Source organism: Microcaecilia unicolor, chromosome 1, assembly GCF_901765095.1.
Source record: "Microcaecilia unicolor chromosome 1, aMicUni1.1, whole genome shotgun sequence".
NCBI classification, from domain to species: Eukaryota; Metazoa; Chordata; class Amphibia; order Gymnophiona; family Siphonopidae; genus Microcaecilia; species Microcaecilia unicolor.
In genome coordinates this window covers 561,310,836-561,333,677 of record NC_044031.1, presented here as the reverse complement: position 1 = coordinate 561,333,677, position 22,842 = coordinate 561,310,836, and the positions used below count along the sequence as shown (strand labels likewise).

General features: G+C 41.0%; 1 protein-coding gene across 1 annotated transcript in view; it reads left to right on the top strand.

Annotated features, from left to right (window-relative positions):
* Positions 1-22,842, top strand: part of ANGPT1 (angiopoietin 1) — a 480,502-nt gene that overhangs the window by 83,153 nt on the left and 374,507 nt on the right. The gene's annotated exons all lie outside the window — the stretch shown is intronic.

Below are 22,842 nucleotides of genomic sequence, written 5' to 3'. Positions count from 1 at the left end.
GCATCTTGAAAAGTTCAGAGCCTGAGAAAATTTTGCGAAATGGCCATTAAATTAGTTATGATTTGCACAGATTGCAAAAAGACCTATACTTCTTTTTTTTGCAATGAGCTTGGGGACATTCAAATGACATTAAATACCGAAGTGTAAAGGTGAAGATTATTTTGTCATTCTTTTCCCACCCTCTCTGGAATGTTGTTTCTTGTAGCTGCAGATGTCAACAAAAGGGCAGATTTTAGTAATTGCACTCGCAAGTTGGTAGATATGATGGGAGCAAGTGTCAGGAAACTTAAAGATATTGTAGATGTCAGCAGAGAAGAAACATTTGGCCCACCCAGTCAGTCTGATTTCCCCTGCATTCACTGCTCTATTAGGGGCATCTTCCAGCTGTCGGCTGTATGAACTTACTGGCTGTACGCTTCTAGCTGTAGTGTTCCTTTGCCTTACCCTCAACCACTGTGCTAAGGATATCTCCCAGCTGTCAGTTGCATTAACTAGGGATGGACAGTCATTTTCAAATGACTATTGCAATATGCAGGACAGATTGGGGCTTAAAGAGAAAAAACATCTAGAAAGTGGCATAAAGCAGCATTTGGATGCTTTTCTCACAAAAACATACAAATCGGTATTTTCAAAAACTATTTTTTAGTATTTGTCTATGCTATCCGTCTGCATCCAAATCTCAAGGAGGTGTGCCAGGGGAATGTCAAGGGCGGGATTTGGATGTCCCTAAGACTTGGACATTTTTCAGCCATAATGGAACAAAAACAAAACCGTGCAAGACTAAAACTAAGACGTTTTGAGCAAGACCTGTTTTTATAATGAATAAGGCACAAAAAGGTGCCCTACATGACCACTGGAGGGAGTCCTACTCTTACTCTCCCAGTAGTTACTGCCCCCCCCCCCCCTCAAATGTGATTAAAAACGTTACTTATCAGCTTCTATGCTAGCCTCAGATGTTATACTCAGGTGCATTAGAGCAGCATGCAAGTTCCTGGAGTAGTCTAGTGGTGGTGCAGTGTACTGCAGACAGGTGGACCCAGGCCCTTACCTTACCTGTTACACTTGTGTTGGAAACTGTGAGCCCTCCAAAACTCATCAGAAACCCACTGTACCCACATTTAGGTGCCCCTTACACCCATAAGGCAATTGTAGTGATGTCAAGTTGAGGGTAGTGGGTTTTGGGGGGGCTCAGCAGACAAGAAAAGGGACCATTTATTTGAAGTCCTAATTCTGGTCCTGCCCTAGTCCTATCCAAAACATGCCTCTAACCCGCCCTCTTGCTATTTTGAAAAACTGCAGTGTAAAACATTCAAATACTGCCTTTCAAAAATTATGATTTGGACCTTTTTGGCAGATGGCCATTTTGAAACATCCATCTGGTTTGAAAATGAGCACATGTGTGGTCCACATGTAAGGTGCAAGTTTAACTGTGGCGATGAACCTCTTTCTGCATTGTATGGCCAGTGTGCATAGAAAGCTCATTAACCACATGGTTCTTCCTGCATAGCTTTCTGCATTGACCCCTCAGTCAGAGGGAGGTGACAAATTTTCTAGCATGAACAGTCAATTGCCTTTGCTACTACAATTATTAGATAAATTAAGGGCAAAAGATGAAAGAATGATTTCCTGCAAGTTGTCGTGTTAATGCTAGGAGTGGGCTCCCAAACGTTTTTCATTTTTATGTTCATTATTTTTTTTATCATTGTCAGATGTCATTAAGGGCCTTACTCTATAAAGGCTATGTTGCTAAATTTACACTTCTAAATTTATAAGCATAATTTATGCTCATAAATTTATGATCATAAATTTAGGAGTGTAATTTATGCTCCTAAATGCATGCTAAATCTATGAGCGTAATAGACCCTAAATTAGGAGCATAAATTTAGGAGCAAAGATTACGCTCGTAATTTAGGAGTGTAAATTTAGGAGCATAAACTTTATAGAATAAGGCCCTAAGTGTTTGCACTTGTCTTAAAGAGGGCGTAATATTTGCACATAGTATGTACTTTTTTCCTGAAGGGCACGTGCATATGAACTGGTACACATTTGTGAACCGTATTGGACACATGCCCTCTCAGGAAAAAGTGCACACTACGGGGTCCTCTTTACTAAGCTGCAGTAAAAACTGGCCTTTGTGTGCCCTTACACGGGTCTTTCCTGTGTGCTAAGGTCATTTTTACCTCAGTAGAAAAATGGCCGACTTTCAGTTTATTGAATTAACAGCCATGTACTAATTTTGCCATTAGAGCGTGGCCATTAACAAATATTAGCATATGAGCACTTACCACCACCTATTTTGAACTCACACACTAATCCTGCTCTAATCAGCACACAGTAAAATAGATGCAAGAACTGACTAGCGCAGAAATGCCATTCTCTGCCCCTCAGACACGGCCTCCTCTTCACATGATTTGCATGCACAGATCCAAAAATTACCACAGGACACCTGAGCATGTCTGACAGTAATCCATTTTAACCTGTGGTAAGCATGCACTTGTGCTTACCACAGCTTAGGAAATGGACCACTATATGCAAAACGTGCACCCTTTTAAAGAAAAGTACACACTGAGGGGCATTTTGAATATCCAAACTATGCTCAAAATGTCCAAAATTCAAGTGGGGAATATAGCCACTTTCAAAAATTGGTATTTGCTAGACTTTTTGGTCCATTTAAAAGATAAATGGAAAAAAAAAACAAGTGAAAAATTCACAAAATCAAGCCAATGGGATGTAGGGGTAGCCATCATTTTTAGTAGACTGGCCATACAAGCATCCTAGAAGAGCAATGGGGCACCCTGGGGGCACTGAAGTGGACTTCACATAAAAGGTCTCAGGTACAGAACTCACCATTGCTCCCTTATATGGTATAGTGAGCCTTATAAACCCCACCAAAAACCTACTGTACCCAACTGTATACCACTACAATAGCCCTTATGGCTGAAGCTGTCATCTATATGTGGGTACAGTAGGTGTTTGATGGATTTTGGGGGGGCTGACACTTTCCATCACAAATGTAACAGTTAGGGTGGATTATGACCCCAGGTCCCCTTCTCTACAATGCATTGCACTGACTACTAGGCTACTCTAGGGACCTAGTTGCTGCTGTAATAGGACGGGCTATAAACATCTGAGGCTGTCATAGAGGCTGGTTTGTACTGTTTCGTTTACATCTTTGGGGGGTGGGAGGGGGCCAGTGACCACTGGAGGAGTAAGGAGGGGGGGCATTCCTTTATTCCTCCAGTGGTTATCCTGCCATTTAGTTCACTTTTTTTGTGGCATATTCGTTCTAAAAACAGGTCTAACTCAAAATGTCTTAGTTTTAGTCCTGGATGTTTTTGTTTTGTTCCATTGTAACTGAAAAACATCCAGGTCTTAGGAACGCCAAAATCCTGCCCTTAACACACTCCTGACATGCCCCCTTGAGATTTGGATGCACTGCAGGTGAACAGCACATAAAAATGTCTGGAAAATGGGTTTTGAAAATACTGATTTGGACATTTTTATGATAAAAACAATCATTAGTACTGAAAAATGCTGCTTTATGCCACTTTTTAGACATTTTTCTCTTGTAAAATTAAGCCCTATAGTATCATAGTGAATGTCGGCACTCTGCACAGGTTCCACTTCTTTATGGCTAAACACTGGTATACATGATCTCTGTCTCTCCCTAACAATTTGGGGGCAAGGACCATAGATGCCTGCACCAGTCCTACTTCTCAGTCACTGAAGTTGCTGTCAAAGACCACTCCAGCCTTGATCTTGATCTGTGTTTGCCATTTGCAGGACCCAAACTGTAGAAGTCTGCCTGGCATTGATCTTACTTCCCAACCTCTGAAACTGCCATCGAAGCTCACTCCAGTTTTGAGGTCATTTACATTTTGCTTTAATTGGATGACATCCTTTTTCTATATAGTGTTCCTCTATATTTATTCCACACATTCTTGAATTCTGTCACCACTTCAGTGTTCACAACCTCCTGCAGGAGGGCATTCCATGCATCTATCACCCTTTCCATGAAAAAGTATTTCCTGACATTGCTCATAAATTTCCCATCCTGTAACCTCAACTCATAACCTCTAGTTCTACCACTTCCCCTTCTCTGAAAAAGACTAGTGTGCATATTAATACCTATTTCCTCTAGGGTATACATTGGCATATTTTCAAAGCACTTTGGGAGGCTAAGTTCCATGTATATAGTGATGAAAAGGGAAATGGGACTTGATATACCGCCTTTCTGAGGTTTTTGCAACTACATTCAAAGCGGTTTATATATATTCAGGTACTTATTTTGTACCAGGGGCAATGGAGGGTTAAGTGACTTGCCCAGAGTCACAAGGAGCTGATAGTGAGGTCTTCAAGTCTCTTTTCATACGTCTTTTGGCCCACATCCCATATCCTCTGAACTGCCTTGTCTTGATGTCCTTAGCGAGCTATGGCCTCCAAAACTAAACACAATACCCAAATGGGGCCTCACCAATGACTTATACAAAGATATTAACACCTTCTTTTTTCTACTGGATATGCCTCTCTCTGTGCAGCCTAGCAACCTTCTGGCTACAGCCACCACCTTGTCACATTGTTTCACTGCCTTATCAATAATATACAAATCTTTCTTCAACAAAGAGTTACTCTCTAGTAACACCTTGAAATACTTGCTTGCAATGTTACTGATACTACTTTATCAGAACAACTTTGTATTTGCCTATTTTATGGTCCACCTGGAAATTGGCATCTGGCAGAGGATGACCTATTTGATTTTATTTCAAATATCTGTGTCAACCATCCTTATATCCTTATATTAGGAGATATTAACCTGCACTTTGATAACCTAGCAAACCACAACACAAAGGACATTTTGAGTTTCTTATCCTCCTGGAATTTCTTTTACCCACAAACCCCTGTCTCCCATTTGAAAAGTCACCTTCTTGATCTTTTTGCTTATAGATTTACCAACTCATTAGCCTGATACTTCATGGGAACCAACCCTATGGTTAAATCATTACAAATTAGTATTCACCTTAAATTGGCTAGAATCATTGAAACACACTCACCCTCAAGTCCACCCTCCCTCTTTTAAGTCTAGAGGAAGGATTGAAATTTATGACTTCTGGTCGAACATGCAAGATATTGAACTCATGTCTATGTCTATTTAACATTCATAAAAGACTGGGATGTATTAAGTAAATTAATACTAGACTCTGTGGCACCAGTAAAAATGAAACCTAAATTTAAAAAAATAATGAAATCTAAATAAAAAAGAGAAATAGAATAAAATATAACATGGAAAAGAAAATAAGATGATACCTTTTTATTGGACTAAATACATTTTTATTAGCTTTCAAAGGTAGTCGAAAGCTAATAAAAATGTATTAAGTTAGTCCAATAAAAAGGTATCATCTTATTTTCTTTTCCATTTGTAATTTTATTCTAATTCTATTGATTACCTTTACAAGTGGACTAACACAGCTACCACATCTCTCTACTAAAAAAAAAAAAGAGAAAATCCATCTGGCTCAATAAATACATCCTATGCATCAAACAAAAATGTAGGCAGCTTGAAAGAAAATGGCAACAATCCAGAACTCAAGAAAATAAATTGCACTGGAAATCAGCTCTCAGACTCTACAAATATAAAATAAAAAGACTAAAATAAACTACTATGGAAATCTAATATCAACTGATCCTTTGATATCAAATGTATTTTCAATATAGTCAACACCCTCTTAGATACCCAGGCTATTACTACCTACAAAGAATCTGCTTCATCTAATACCCAATTAGCTACATATTTTGAGCAGAAAATCATAAAAAAATAGAGATAACATTACAATGTTTAAAATAGACCCTATTATATTCATAACTGAACTGACACACAACCTCACTGGTATCAAAATTGATAGATATTGGTCATCATTCTCTCACCTTTCATTCTCCATGGTGAAATCTTTTCTATTGAAATATTCATCTTCTAACTGTGCACTAGATTCTGCCCTAGTTTTCTATTAAAAGCTGTGCCTGACCTGTTTATAGTATCCCTAAGATCACATATCTCTCTTTTGATATCCTTAGGTCATTTCCCTACAGAAAAAGGGTCCATAATGTTAACCCCCATCCCTAACAATCCCATTACAGAAATAAATGATGTAACAAATTACAGGCCCGTGGCCTCTATCCCTTTACTAGTAAAGGTGATTGAGGGCATAGCTGTTCACCATGTTACGGATTATCTGTTCTCCTTTTCTCTTCTTCACCATACACAATCTTGCTTCAGACCCAATTTCAGCATGGAAATAGTTATAACCACTTTAATTGATAACTTCAGGAAAGAAATTAGCCAAATCAGGAAGACCATCTTTATGCAATTTGATATGTCAAGTGCATTCGATCTAGTAGACCATAATTTGCAACTTGCACTAATGGACAACTTAGGTATATGAGGGTCTGTCCTAAATTGGTTCTAAAGATTTTTAAAATCTAGATGCTATCGTTAAATCTCCTAATTCCATCTGCCCCCAATGGGCTCCAGACAACGGAGTCCCACAGAGATCCCCTACCCCTTTCAACCAACTTATTCAATATTATTATGTCCCCCTTAGGAAAGGTGCTCGATACCTATAGTTATAATAATTTTATTTGTGTGGATGATGTAACCATCTACATCTCTTTCAAAGATTCGATTGAAGATCTGCTATCTATCATCAGATCTGGACTAGACCTGATGGAGAATTGGGTTTCCATCTTTAAACTGAAATTGAATAAAGAGAAAACAAAATTTCTGTTATTAGTTAACCCTCATCGTGTCATAAACTGTCACAACTTCACACTTGATAATGTAACTCATCCATTGGAGTTCCAACTAAAGATACTTGGTATAATAATTGATTCCTACATCGAAGTTCAAGCAGTCATCACAAAAACCTTTAAAGCAATGTGGACACTAAAAAGAATCAGTCATCTGTTCCCCAATGATATGTTTAGAAGCTTAGTACAAATATTAGTATTATCACACTTCAATTATTGTAATGCCATTTATGCTGGCTGTAAGAAATCTTCCTTGAAAAACTGCAGACAGCTCAAAATACAGCATCCAGGTTAGTCTACAAGGCTACAAGATTTGAAAGTGCAGCCCCTTTGCATATAAAGTTGCACTGACTCCCAATCAAAGCCAAAATAACATTCAAACTATGTGCATTTGTTTTCAAAACTCTATATGGCTTAACCCCTGATTATATGCAAACTTTAATTGATCTCTCCCTTCACAATGTTCTCCCCAGTTCAAGTTATCTGCAGCAAGGCCTATAGGAATAAAATGGGCCCTGATGTATATAACTCGAGCTAAGCTTTAGTAAAAGACCTCCCAAATCTTTAAGAGGACCCACCAGAACCTCTTTGAGCTCCTTCAATATCCTTGGATGTATCTCATCCGTCTCTATAGCTCTGTCCACTTTCAGTTTTTTCCAGTTGTACCTGAATGTTGCTGTTCATTTTTTGAATATTGTCTTCTTGTAAAATAGTTTTTCATGGGAGGTTCAAGATTTCACAACAAAAATATTTTATTGAAGATACCGTGTATGAACAAATCGCCTGACACAGGCCGGATTTCGCCCACCTAGGGCTGTGTCAGCATTTATTTTCCACAGTCTTATAATCATTTATACATGTGTTATAAAAGGTTTTGCATTTGGTAAGCCTTTTTATAAAATAATATTATCCTTTTGCAAGCATACACCTATATATGCATTTTCCAGTCCAAACACCCTATACAAATTTAGGCTGTATAAGTCTCATTACAAAATGAAGACAAATATAAATTGTATTGCAAAGTCATCCTTCTAGGAGGGATACTTTCAAAAGGATACTTATAAGCTGGCCTTTTGCCACACTTTAGTTTACAGCAGGAGTCACTAACCCACAGTATCTTAGTACTGCATGTTACTGATTCCCGCAGTACATGAATAATAGAACTTGTGTTCATTCTTACAAGCTGCATTATTCCTCATTCCCAGGAGCATCAAGCCATTATCCCATATCCAATGCTCTCTCAGGGAGCATTTTTAAAGAGGAAAGAACTGAACCCTGAAGACAGTCCCGCAGCCCTCCCCCTCAATGCCCCCAACACCTCTGAAAAGCTCCTACCTTGAACACACTGCCAATAGATACCCCCTTCCCCCATGAAGACCACCACTCTCCCAAAGCTCCTCCACCAGGGTCTATCTTTTCCAATTCTTAGTGGTCTAGAGTGTTCCAAGGCAGGAGTGATCCCCACCTTCTGACACCAATGACTCCTAGTGGTAATCTCATGGTAATACAATTAGTAACTGTCTCCCCCCCCACACACACTAAATTACAATCGATCAGAACAGAAGTATGAAATTAATTCCTAAACATTAAGGGGCTCTTTTACCAAGCAGTGGTAGGGCACACAAAATTGATACTTTTTCACATTTAGTATGCCCACCTGGTGGTAATTTCGAAGTTGGTGTATGCTGTTTTCTGCAGTAGAAACATTTTTCTATTTTCTACTGTGGGGGGCGTTTCTGGCAGTAATCGTCAGCATGGCCACATTGGTGTGCACTGCATGACTACCATGTGTTTAGTCCTTACCATTAGGTCAATGAGTGAAAGTAAGGGCTCAGGCAGTAAATAACCTTGTGCTACTTTTAATTCTATCGCACAGCCATTTACTACCCCCATTTTAAAAAGCCTTTTTTTAACTAGCCACGGTAAAAAATGGCCCAGCATGTGCCAAAAACAGGAACCCACACTACTGCAGGTCACTTTTTACCGCAGCTTAGTAAAAGGACTAAGTTCTGGAAAGCTGAGTTGAAGATTTCAGGACAAAATTATTTCTACTTAGCTTGTTTCAAAAGAGTAACTGTGCAATTCAAAAGGTGTCTTTTCAAACAACATATTGTATACATCTACATAACCCTCTAATCTGGAAAACTCTGTGAAAAACATCAGTAAGGCACTGAATGCTGAGACACTGATTCTGCTAGGAGCTCAGTTAAAGTTAATTGTTCAAGTGGAATATAAATTTCATGGCCCTTATCTATTCAAGTACTTTATCAAAATGTATGTTTATGGGGGAAGCACTTGATAAATCATCTCCACTGACAACATGCACTGTTTCAAAAGCTTCACAATCCAATGTGATTTTCCTAGGCTAAACACATAGGTTGAATTAGTAGTAGTTTTCTGCATGAGTTGTGATGCTTCTGGCAGGTGATGGATAATGAAACACAATAAAAGTGAGTATGATTTCCTGCCATGAAAAAAGGTAAGTTTATCAGAGCTTTCAGGTTAGAAGTGGGATCAAAAAACGCAGAAGTATGAAGGAATTCTCAGCAACCCAATTTCCTGAAAAATGACTGCAGTATCCAATTCAATCTGCCCCTACATTTTCATAACTATATATTTCAACCTAAAATGCTGTAATAGATAAGGGATGCGTAGAATCCCTTTCCTCTCAAGTGACTGCTGGTCTATTATTTACTATCCACGATGACTGATTGCTCCTGTGTTTTCTCAATTGTAAATGCCTCAGAGTACAAAGTCTTCAGTGGTATTTTTCAGCATGTTTAATAGATTTTGGTTAAATAAACATCCTAGTCCAAATCAGCAAAACAGGACCTAAAATAAATAATGCTACTGTGCCAAGTTCATAATTACTTACATATTTTCGTGCATTATCCAAGTTCTAAACAGGATCATCCATAGCAGATTTGAGTGCTTGATACTGTATAATTGGCTGCAAACCACAGTTACTCAAATATTGTATGATGTTTACAAGACCTATCCATATATATGTTGTGAGTGAAAATATTATATTAGATTGTTAATGTGTGCACACAAAATATCTCCAACAAAAGAAACTTACACTGATCAAACTTGGATGTAAGTCCTTCTGTGATGGGGAAATTCTTTAACTGGACACTGCTTTTCTATCCTTCCTGTCTTCCTTCCTTCTCTCTGATTCAGACAAACAAAGTGACTGGAAATGAGGTTCCCTAAGACCCACCTCAAATAGTAAGACTTTGATCTTAAATTCAATTCCTAGGACCACTCTTGGGCTCATTTTTGAAAGAGAAGGACGCCCATCTTTCGACATAAATCGGAAGATGGGCATTCTTCTCACAGGGTCATCCAAATCGATATAATCGAAAGCTGATTTTGGACACCTCCAACTGCTTTCTGTCGCAGGGATGGCCAAAGTTCAAGGGGGCGTATTGGAGGCGGGACTTGGGCGTGCTAAACACTAGGACGTCCTCGACTCATAATCGAAAGAAACAAGGACGTCCCCGATGAACACTTGGATGACTTTACCTGGCTGTGTTTTTCTTATGACCAAGACACAAAAAGGTGCCCGAAATGACCAGATGAGCACCAAAGAGAATCGGGGACGACCTCCCCTTACTCCTCCAGTAGTCACTAACCCCTCCCACCATCAAAAAACATCTTTTAAAATATTGATTGCCAGCCTCTATGCCAGCCTCAGATGTCATACTCAGCTCCATCACAGCAGTATGCAGGTCCCTGGAGCAGTTTTAGTGGGTGCAGTGCACTTCAGGCAGGCGGACACAGGCCTATCTCCCCCTACCGGTTGCGTTTGTGGAGGAAACAACGAGCCCCCCCAAAACCCACCACAAACCCACTGTACCCACATCTAGGTGCCCCCCTTCACCCATAAGGACTATGGTAGTGGTGTACAGTTGGGGGTAGTAGTCTCACAATATCACATTGCCACTGTGTATTTCTGCTATAAAAATAAATCAGATGTTACTGCTCTCCCATGTCTATTACCTGTATGCCAACTAAGTATGGCTTCATGGATGCAGAAAGGACGGCCAGGATAGGATGAAGAGACAAAAGGTAAAGGCTTATACCTCTTTCAGCCTCCCAGTGTGATAGTCACAGCTACAGTTACACTGTGATGGAGACTGGAAGGGGATGACCACAGGTGGAGGTCACTTTGAGCCATGCAGCATGCCAGGGAATTCTTGGAATCTGGTTGTATAGTCTTGCTGCTTCAGACAGTGTGCTGTCTACAGGACTAGGAGGCTGCCATATGCCAGAGGTAGGGTCTCCAGAAGTAAACCGGGTTGTCAAAAAGAGGGAGACCAGTGGGTTCACAGAGCCTAAAGGGGATAAGACAATGTCTCTTCATAACCCTTTTTCTGGTGCCATATAGGTGAGTTCCAGAGTGGTGCAGGGACCAGTAACATGGGAAACAAACATAATCCAATAAACAAAGTCTGAATAGCATACATCTAGGCTAGAAAGGCTGCCATGAGAATCTGGATTCAGTTCAAACACTTGTACACAAAGGATCAATATTTAAAAGCACATGGGAGAAGATCAAGGGGGGCGTTTCCAAGATGGCGGATCTGTGACCGCGTCTGGGAAGGGAGAGCTCCCTGCTGCACGAGTGAGACAGATTCCCCTATTGCAAAATGCCGCATACAAAGCGGAAAGGAGCGGTGAGGCTTCCTCCGCGACCCACAGCTTCTTCCTCCCCACTTTAAGGCAGCATCGAGCCCTTCCTTTCGCGTTCGTCTCAAAGATTAGAGACAGGGCTGCCTGCTTCAGGGGTATCCGGTGGAGCGGATCCCCTATTGGGCCTTGAAACATCATTATCCCCGCCTCCGGAATCAAGCTGCCCTCCGTGTCCGGCTTCTGTGATGGTAGAGGGAGCAGGCATCCGAGATCCCATGGAGGTGATTAAGGAGCCAGCGAGCGGAGACCCCTTGCCACAAGAAAGAAGCCGAGAAAAAGAAGTTCCTGCGTCTGAGGGACCAGGAACAACTCCGGAGGTGAACCTGGAGAGGATATGGCTGATGCTGGGCAAAATTGATTCAACTCTTCAAAATACCTCTGAAAAGGTAAATACTTTATCCCTGAAATTTGAAGATATGGTGAAAAATTTAGAAACGGTGAAAGAAGATTTGACTATACAAGTTAAAGACTTAAAAAAAGATGTTGTTCAATTGCAAGAATTTAAAATGACGGTGATAAAAAACCAGTTGGCAATGCATTAAAAAATTGAACAGATTGAGAACTTCAATAGAAGACTAAACCTCCGAGTACTGAATTTTCCTAATATTCCTGGTAAAACACCTATTGATCTATTTAAAAAATACTTGTTGGAAAATTTGAAAATACCTTAAGAACTTATTCCCCCTATAAGTAAAATATATTATTTGCCAACAAGACCTGGCGGAAAAGAAGGAAATAAAGATGGCCTTGGAGTGGATGGTATAGATCTTAACAATCTGTCAGCAATTCTAGAACAATCTATTGAAATTGTTCCGGAAAGGGCTACCCTTTTGGTTTCCCTGGTATTTGAACAGGACTTTAACACAATATTAAAGTTGTACTTTAAATATTCAAAAGAACTGTTTTATGGAACTAAATTGTGGATATTCCCGGATGTTACTAAGGTAACTCAGGAACGAAGAAAATTATTCTTGGTAATGAAACAGGATGTCCTTAAGTTAGGTGGCTCATTTCTGTTAGCATATCCTTGCAAATGCCTGGTCAAGCTCAGTGGAATAAAGTATGTATTTTATGACCCAGAACAGCTGAAATCCTTTCTGGATATGAAACAACTGCATGTAGATTTAGTAAAATGATGAGAGACGAATTTGTACACATAAACCGCATTACGTATAATTTTGTAATAGTATCTTTAAATCTCCACTGATTTGTAACTCCCCCCTCTTATTTGAGGTCTAAGAAAGCCGTTAAATTTATTTCTTGCTTAAATTTATTGCTTTAAATATTTAGGATTGGCTGTTTTTCTGTAACAAGTGTTATACTTGTAAGAAATTGAAAAATTCATAAATAAAAAATTAAAAAAAAATATTTAAAAGCACATGAGTAGCCAAAATCTGGTGCTAGTCACATAACCATCAATATTCAGTCCCCAGTGCCACTGCAAACAGAATTAGCCCCAGATATTCAATGCTGGGCCACACGTAAGACATTTATATGGGTCCTGGCTGGATATCGGTCAGGACTGCATAAGCTGAAGCAGGTTCCCTTATACCCTCTCATCCCCTCTTCCTCCCCCAGTCCTGATCCATCCTCCCTCCCATGCCCAACAACTGGAATCTCCCTACTGAGGTCCACCTCCTATAGCCCCCACCCCCCGGATGTACCTTTTCAAGCCTTGTTGATCTTTCTCAAAATGGCTACACAGAGTGCTATATGCAGTGATATCATAATTTAGTGGTTCTCTGGAAAGAAAATTAGCAGGTAGACCTAATTTAACCTTACTGTTTTTCTCTCCCATGATTACATCTCTGACATTTTGTAGCACAGCATACAATGAGATGGACAATGATTTGGTCACATGAATTGAAAGTATTAACTATGAATATCCTAATGAATATGGACCTGTAGCACTGAGAACATCTTTTGAAGGTCTGGAGGTCTTCATGAATATATTATCTGGAAAAATAACCATACTAAATCAAATGACTCAATGATGAAAAAATACCCAGATGGGAACTCAATGTGTAGAAAGGCCTAAAATGAGCTGACAGGAAGAAAAATAAAAACTTTAAAAAATGACTGCAAACCTAACTAGGGCATCCTACTTGGAAAGAAGATGGCATGACAGCGACAGGACTTACACAAAAAGTAGATATTTTTGATTTTTTTCTGCTGAAAAAGAGCTCTAGGGCAATCATGATGCAAAACATGTCCGCAGCAAGCTAAGGACTGAAGGGGCCCTGCATGACAGCGGCAGGAGGGAAGAGGCATGCATGCATGCAGTGAGACTTCCTCACAAGTTTTACACAGGCTCCATCAGATGACATTACATATGAGGATTCATCTGTCTTGCTTGTCTTCAGAGAATACCATCCTTTATGTGCCTTTTTGCCACCTAAAACCAGACTGCTCCTTACAGAATTACCCGCATGGTGGCTATATATAAACATAAAAACAGAGCATGGTAGCAGAAAAAGACCATCCTGCTTATTTTCGAAGGAGAAGGGCGGCCATCTTCTGACACAAATTGGGAGATCGGTATAATCGAAAGCCAATTTTAGCCGGCTTGAACTGCTTTCCGTCGCAGGGCCGGTCAAAGCTCAAGGGGGTGTGTCGGCGGGACGGGGCATGGTTAAGAGATGGCCGGCTTCAGCTGATAATGGAAAAAAGAAAGCCGGCCCTGACGAGCATTTGGCCGACTTTACTTGGTCCCCTTTTGTTCACGACCAAGCCTTGAAAAGGTGCCCAAACTGACCAGATGACCACTGGAGGGAATTGGGGATCACCTCTCCTTACTCCCCCAGTGGTCACCAACCCCTTCCCACCAAAAAAAATTTTTTTTAACATTATTTTGCCAGCCTCTATGCCAGCCTCAAATGTCATACCCAGCTCCATCACAGCACTATGCAGGTCCCTGGAGCAGTTTTTAGTGGGTACTGCAGTGCCCTACCTGTTACACTTGTGGTGGTAAATGGGAGCCATCCAAAACCCACCACAAACCCACTATACCCACATGTAGGTGCCCCCTTCATTCCTAAGGGCTATGATAGTGTTGTACAGTTGTGGGTAGTGGGGTTTGGGGGGCTCAGCACCCAAAGTAAGGGAGCTATGCACCTGGGGTCATTTTGTGAAGTCCACTGCAGTGCCCCCTAGGGTGCCCAGTTGGTGTCCTGGCATGTGAGGGGGACCAGTGCACTACAAATGCTGGCTCCTCCCACGACCAAATGGCTTGGATTTGGCCGGGTTTGAGATGGCCGCCATTAGTTTCCATTATCGGCGAAAACCAATGTCGGCCATCTCTAAGGGCGGCTCAAATGTTGAGATCTGGCCGGCCCCGACAGTATTATCGAAACGAAAGATGGCCACCCTTCTTTTTCGATAATACGGTCGGGTACGTCGCTTTATGGGGTCATCATTAGAGATGGCCGCCCTTATAAATGGCTGGCCCCATTTGCTTATGCCCCTCCATATGGCCTAACCAATCTGCCCATCCCAAAAAACAGACCAGTCTTTTCAATTTCTTATTCTCCATCAGAAATCTTCTGTGCTTGTCCCATGCTTTCTTGAATTATGATATTACTATTGCTTCCACCATCTCCTCTGGGAGGCTGATCCAGGCATCTATTACCCTTTCATAAAGAAATGTTTTCTTAGATTACTCCTGAGTATATCCCTCTTTTACCCTCATCCTAGAACTTTCTTTCCATTGAAAACAATCTAATTCTTATAAACTTATACCTTGGAAATTATTTACATGCGTCTGTCATGCCTCCCTTTTCCATTGTTTATATTCTAAACTACAGCTCGATATACAGTGGAATTCAAATCTCTGATAAAATGAGAATTGTTTTTGCCTTAGTTCTTCCACCCCCCTGGTATAATTTGGATTTATGTTTAGGACAGAACAATTTGCTAATTATAATGATTAATGTGTTTACGTATTGATAAGATTACATGGCTAGAAGACAGACAAATTCCTGTATGGTAAAATAGGGAAGAAATACATAGACCAACGATTTATCTATAGCAAAATTTTCAGAGCAAAGAAGAAATGCAATTCCCATCTACCATCTGAGCTTAGTATACTGAGTTTCTGCTCTTATTTACATGCATTCTTTATCAAATATAATTTAGATGTCTTGACCCTACATTTAGAACTAAAATAGAACATTTTATCAGCCCATAAATAAGCTTATTTTGAAACAGGGCATGTGTTCATGTGTGTTTTGGTGAACATTTCTCTTTTATGTTTTCTTAAACTATGTATTCCAGGGCTAGCTCAAAAGCCCTGGTGCTTCAAAACCCGAGTTCAATTCTCAGACTTCAGCTCCCGCAGTGTTATGTTCTCTGTTTACTTTAATGTAGAGAAACTGACCATTGTCTTTCAGAAGGAGGGAACTGCTCAGACAGAAACTTCATAATTTCATAATCCATGGTACAAGTAGAGATATGCAACCCAATATTTAATACTAACTGGCCAGGAATGGCTCCTGGCTATTTACATGTCATTTTACTGGCTATCCAGCAATATTCAGAGGGATATCGCTGGTTATCTCGCACTGAATATTGTTGGTTAGCACTTAGCAGATAGCCGGTTATATCATGCGACATAACCAGTCATCCACTAATATTCACTGCATTGCTGGCTAAGTTTGGCAGTCAAATTCGGCCACCGTAATAGCAGTTTTATCTTTCATCAGTTTCAACTTAACCAGCCAGCGTTGAAAATCTGCTTGGTCAGTTAAGCTGAAACCGGCCAAAAAACGCTGTTGGAGAGGAGAGAAGCACAAAAAGGAAGCTATAAAGGCTGCCTGCTTGTGCTTCCTACTTCTCACCTCCCAGAACCCCCCTAATTTTTTTTTTAATTCCCTGGTGGTCCAATGGACCACCCCCCCCTGTATCCCTTCATTATTTCCCTGGTGGTCAAGTGGACCCTCACCCCCTCAATCTTTTTTTAAATTTTCCCTGGTGCTCCAGTGGACCAAACCCCTTCTCCCCGTGCAGGCACACATCCCTCCCTCCCGCACCTGACCCACATTCCCTGGCCTTCCCTGTACCTTTACAACAAGGTGGAGGCAGGAGGGCAGGAGCAACGGCTCCTCCCTCCTGCCTCGGGCCTGTCCACAACACAATGGTGGCACCCAGGCCCTGCCTAGTGCATTCTGGGATGCACTGGACAGGGCTAAACACCATATAAGGGAAAACTCCTTATATGGTGTTTAGCCCTGCCCAGTGCATCACAGAATGCACTGGGCAGGGCCTGAGCAGCGCAAATTTGTTCCAGCGGGCCCGAGGCAGGAGGGAGGAGCTGTTGCTCTTGCCCTCCTGCCACCACCTTGTTGTAAAGGTACAGGGAGGGGCAGGGCCGGGGGTCGGGTATGGGAGGGCATGTGCAGGGGAAGGGGTTCTATCCACTGGACCACCATGGAAATTTAAAAAAAAAGTTTGTGGGGTCATGGGGGTTGCAGGGTGGAGGTTGTGGTCCACTTGAAAAAAAGATTGGTGTGGTCAGGGTCCGCTGGACCACCAGGGTAAATTAAACAAAAAAGTGTGGGAGGTCCAGTGCATCAGAGCTGTCAAATGGATTTGAAAACAGTGTCAAATCCATTTGACAACTTGAACTTGCAAACAGCGAAGATGCACAAAGGGGGATCTGTGCAGCTCATTTGCATGTGATCCCCTTTGTGCATCACTGGCTGTAAGCTATTCACTAAATTTTAGCAAGGCAGTGGTATTTTACGGCTGCCTTTGTGCATCAGGGCCTAAGACTGGATATTCAATAGCAGGCTGTGTCCGACCTCTAGCATGGAATATCAGGGTATATGCGGTCACCCAGAAGTTAACTGGGCACTAGCCGATAATCAGACTGGTGTCTGCTTAGCTCAGCGGATAAAGTTAGGATAGCCTTTTTGCTGTCCTAGTTTTATCTGCCCACTTCGCCAGTTAGTGGACTGGATATAGCTGCTAACTAGTTAAGCCCCGGACCTTTCCGGACAGTGTTTGGACAGTCACAGGGAATACTCAGTAGTGCTACCTGATTAAGTGCCCTGAATATTGCAGGACGGCCAGCTTAGCAGGCTCTAACCAGGCAGGAGCCTCTGCTGCCTGGTTAAACCCTTTTGAGTATTGACCCCTCAGAGTTTTTTTTTATACTGGACTCATCTCTTCTATTATTTTCAGGCCCTGCTCCTGGCCTCATCCCTTTGTTTGTTGATAAAAATGCCTATACTATTTTCAAGAAAGAAAGGACAATTTTCAACCCTGGATTACACCTGGGTAACTGATTAGTAAACTGCATAAAATCTTCAGAAGCTTCTCCTTCCTGTTGAGGGGCCATAAACACAAATACATTAATTTTATAACTGTCTGCCTATCAAATGTAGCAAGTAAGCACATAGGTTACACCAAATTTCAAAGAGAACATAGTTTCCCATTGAAAATTACCCCATGGAAAATACCTGCATACATTCATACTGTACTTTAGTATGCAACAGTTTCCTGGCTTATTTTACAAGTATGCACAAATATTTTATAAAGTATGCACAAACATGTTATTCCCTCCCTAACCCAGCTCTGCTCAGTTTGAGTAAAATTTTTGCTTGCAGGTTTTATGTATTTGCTTTCTTACTTTCCCCCATATAGCTGGTCATTTAAAATCTTTTTAACAGAAAACTTTTAAGGAAAAATCAATTTTAAGGCAAAAGATCTGACCAGGTAACAGGAATCCAAAAAGTACGCTAAAGAGAGCCAATCGCAAGGGTATAAAGATGACAACTAATTCCCTGTGATATGTTTAGTCACCAAAGAAGCTGTGAGATGAAAAGGTTAAAAAAAGACATACTTGATCAAATGATACCTGACTACACATTTACAAGGATAGCATGAGAAAAAGGTAACCCCTATCTGAAATGTAGTTTGTAGTCTTGGATTTAAAAATCTTTTTTTATATGCACAATAATCTGACATATACTGTCTATATATATATATATATATATATATATATATATATATATATATATATATATATATATATATATATATCAATCTATCTATCTATCTATCTATCTATATATATATCTATATGTATCTATATATATCTATATATATAGATATATATAGATACATATAGATATATATATAGATAGATAGATAGATAGATAGATAGATAGATAGATAGATAGATAGATAGATATATATAGATAGATAGATATATATATATAGATAAGGCCTCAAAACCTTAGGTCACGCTTTAAAGCATGACTGATGCAAGATGTTAAGAACATAAGAATTAAAAAAGAATAAGGGGAAAAGCTATTTATAAACAACCCCCACACTATTAAACTCAATAGAAAAAGGAGGAATCAAAACATGACACCTAGCATAAGATCAAAAGATCATTTAAAAACAAATTTCTTTGTCCTAGTACTTTAAATAACACTGGGGTGCAAAAACTCAAGGAAGCTATACGTGATAGGAGGGGAGAGGGGAGAAGCCGATGAGCATGGACCAGGAGAGAGACATTGGGGCAGTACCTCCGTATCCTGATTCCATTGCATGCAGCTTCTAGGGGGCGTCGATGTGGGAGGGGCATGGGCAGGCCAAAAAAGCAAACAGGATGCTAGGAATTATTAGGAAAGGGATGCAAAATAAGACCAAGAATATTATAATGTCTCTGTATCACTCCATTGTACAGTAGTACAACCTCATCTTGAGTACTGCGTTCAATTCTGGTTGCCATATCTCAAAAAAGATATAGCAGAATTAGAAAAGGTTCAAAGAAGAACAACCAAAATGATAAAGGGAATGGAACTCCTTCCATATGAGGAAAGGCAAAAGAGGTTAGGGCTCTTCAGCTTGGAAAAAAGACAGCTGAGAGAGGATATGATTGAGGTCTATAAAATCCCGAATGGTGTAGAACAGGTAGAAGTGATTCTCCAGGGGACACTCAATGAAATTACATGGACATGAAATAGGAGGAAATATTTTTTCACTCAATGAATAATTAAGCTCTGGAACTTGCTGCCGGAAGATGTAGTAACAGTGGTTAGCATATAAGTACATAAGTAATGCCACACTTGGAAAAGCCCAAGGGTCCATCGAGTCCAGCATCCTGTCCTCAACAACGGCCAATCCAGGGCAAGGGCACCTGGCGAGCTTCCCAAACGTACAAACATTCTATACATGTTATTCCTGGAATTGTGGATTTTTCCCAAGTCCATTTAATAGTGGTTTAGGAACTTGTCCTTTAGGAAACCGTCTAACCCCTTTTTAAACTCTGCTAAGCTAACTGCCTTCACCACGTTCTCCGGCAACAAATTCCAGAGTTTAATTATGCATTGGGTGAAGAAAAATGTTCTCTGATTTGTTTTAAATTTACCAATAGAAATCAAACAAAATAAAACATGGAAAAGAAAATAAGATGATACCTTTTTTATTGGACATAACTTAATACATTTCTTGATTAGCTTTCGAAGGTTGCCCTTCTTCGTCAGATCGGAAATAAGCAAATGTGTTAGCAGATAGTATATATAAGAGAAACATCAAAGCATTACTTTGACAGTCTGACAGAGTGGGAGGGTGGAAGTATGCATGGGGACATCAAAGCATTTCATTGATATTCTAACAGGATGGGTGTTGGTAGGTGAGAGGAGGGTAATAAACAGATAAATAAACAGAGAAATACAGCTTTATGGTTTATAATGGGTTAGAAAACCCAGATCCTTATTAAGTCCTGTTTGTTGGGTGTCAAAATATTCAATCATTCTTATTTCAAAGCTCTTACGTTCCTGTATTGTTTTAAAATTACCTTTCAGTATTCTTACTGTGAAATCACTGGTGCAGTATTCTGGTCTTGTGAAGTGTTGGCCCACAGGGGTGGGGGCTTCACTGGCACCAGCTATTTTCATGTGATGTCTGAGCAGATTGAATCTTGTCTTAAGCATCTGGCCTGTTTCTCCAATATAGCATCCTTCGTTACATTTTTTACACTGAATGATATATACCACATTGGAAGATGAGCATGTAAAATAGTCCTTTATGTTGAATATTTTTCCTTTGTGAATGACTGTGGGGTCTTGTGAAATGTTTTGGCATAGTTTGCAGCTGGCTGTGTTACAGGGAAACGTGCCCTTTTCTTTTTCCGTCTGTGTTGGAAGTTTACTTCTGATCAGCTTGTGTTTTAAATTTGGTGGCTGTCGGAAGGCTAGCACTGGTGGGGATGGGAATATCTCTTTCAGTAATTTATCTTCCTGGAGTAGTGGCTGTAGGTCTCTTATGATTTTCCTCAGTTTCTCCAGCTCTGGGTTGTATGTCACTACAAGGGGAATTCTGTCTGTGGTTTCATCACATGCCCCCCTAGTCCTAGTATTTTTGGAAAGCATGAACAGACGCTTCACATCCACCTGTTCCACTCCACTCATTATTTTATTTACCTCTATCATGTCTCCCCTCAGCCGTCTCTTCTCCAAGCTGAAAAGCCCTAGCCTCCTTAGTCTTTCTTCATAGGGAAGTCGTCCCATCCCCGCTATCATTTTAGTCGCCCTTCGCTGCACCTTTTCCAATTCTACTATATCTTTCTTAAGATGCGGCGACCAGAATTGAACACAATACTCAAGGTGCGGTCGCACCATGGAGCGATACAACGGCATTATAACATCCTCACACCTGTTTTCCATACCTTTCCTAAAAAAAGGTTTGGACAAGTTCCTGAAGGAAAAATCCATACTCTGTTATTGAGATGGATATGGGGAAGCCACTGCTTGTCCCTGGGATCAGTAGCATGAATCTTGCTACTATTTGAGTTTCTGCCAGGTACTTATGACCTGGATTGGACACTGTTGGAAGCAGGATACTGGGCTAGATGGACCATTGATCTGACCCAGTATAGCTATGTTTATGTTCTTATGTAAGGAGTTAAGTGTACAGGTCATAGAATACTAGAAGTTGCACACCTAACTGCTAAGTGCAGTTAGGAGCGAGCAATTACACCAGCCTTTAACATGGCATAAGTAGGTGTGAAACTGCAGACTTATGCTTGTGCTCTATAATTGCAATTACACACAGTACTGCCATTATAGAATTTGCGCTTAGAAACACGTCATCCCGGCACCTAAATTTTGGCGCTCTTTCTTGAATCTACCCCATAGTGTCTTATGATCTAAAGGCAGACTCAAGAAAAATGTCAGGAAGTATTTTTTCATGGAGAGAGTAGTGGATGCTTGGAATGCCCTCCCGCGGGAGGTGGTGGAAATGAAAACGGTAACGGAATTCAAACATGTGTGGGATAAGCATAAAGGAATCCTGTGCAGAAGGAATGGATCCTCAGGAGCTTAGTCGAGATCGGGAGGCAGCGCTGGTGGTTGGGAGGCGGGGATAGTGCTGGGCAGACTTATACGGTCTGTGCCAGAGCCGGTGGTGGGAGGCAGGGATAGTGCTGGGCAGACTTATACAGTCTGTGCCAGAGCCGGTGGTGGGAGGCGAGGCTGGTGGTTGGGAGGCGGGGATAGTGCTGGGCAGACTTATACGGTCTGTGCCAGAGCCGGTGGTGGGAGGCGGGACTGGTGGTTGGGAGGCAGGGATAGTGCTGGGCAGACTTATACAGTCTGTGCCAGAGCCGGTGGTGGGAGGCGGGGCTGGTGGTTGGGAGGCAGGGATAGTGCTGGGCAGACTTATACGGTCTGTGCCAGAGCTGGTGGTTGGGAGGAGGGGCTGGTGGTTGGGAGGCGGGGATAGTGCTGGGCAGACTTATACGGTCTGTGCCCTGAAGAGCACAGGTACAAATCAAAGCAGGACATACACAAAAAGTAGCACATATGAGTTGTCTTGTTGGGCAGACTGGATGGACCATGCAGGTCTTTTTCTGCCGTCATCTACTATGTTACTATGTAAAGGCAGTAAAACAATACAGAGACAATGGCTAAGGCTAGCAGGATGTTAAGATGCATAGTGAGGGGCATAATAAACAGAAAAGGTCATAATGGACTAGATTCTATAAAAGTTGCCATTTATAGAATTATGCCTAGCAGCAGTTTCTGCACTGTTTATAGAATCTGCCTAAATTTCTACACCATTTATAGACTTGCTAAATTATTAGTGCTGATCTTTCAGCGCTGATTTGACATTGGTGTGCAATGATGTCATGCACGCAGGGACAATAAGAAAAATGGCATCCAGGTGTTGCAACCAAACATCAGCTATGCTGACAGCCAAGCTCTTCCTAAAGAAGGAAAAGTGGTATTTCATCCTCCCAAGCCACAGGAAGAGATCCTACCTGAGACACCCGAGAGCCTGGGAGCATTTGAAAGTGCAATATAACGCATATTTATTTATTTATTGCATTTGTATCCC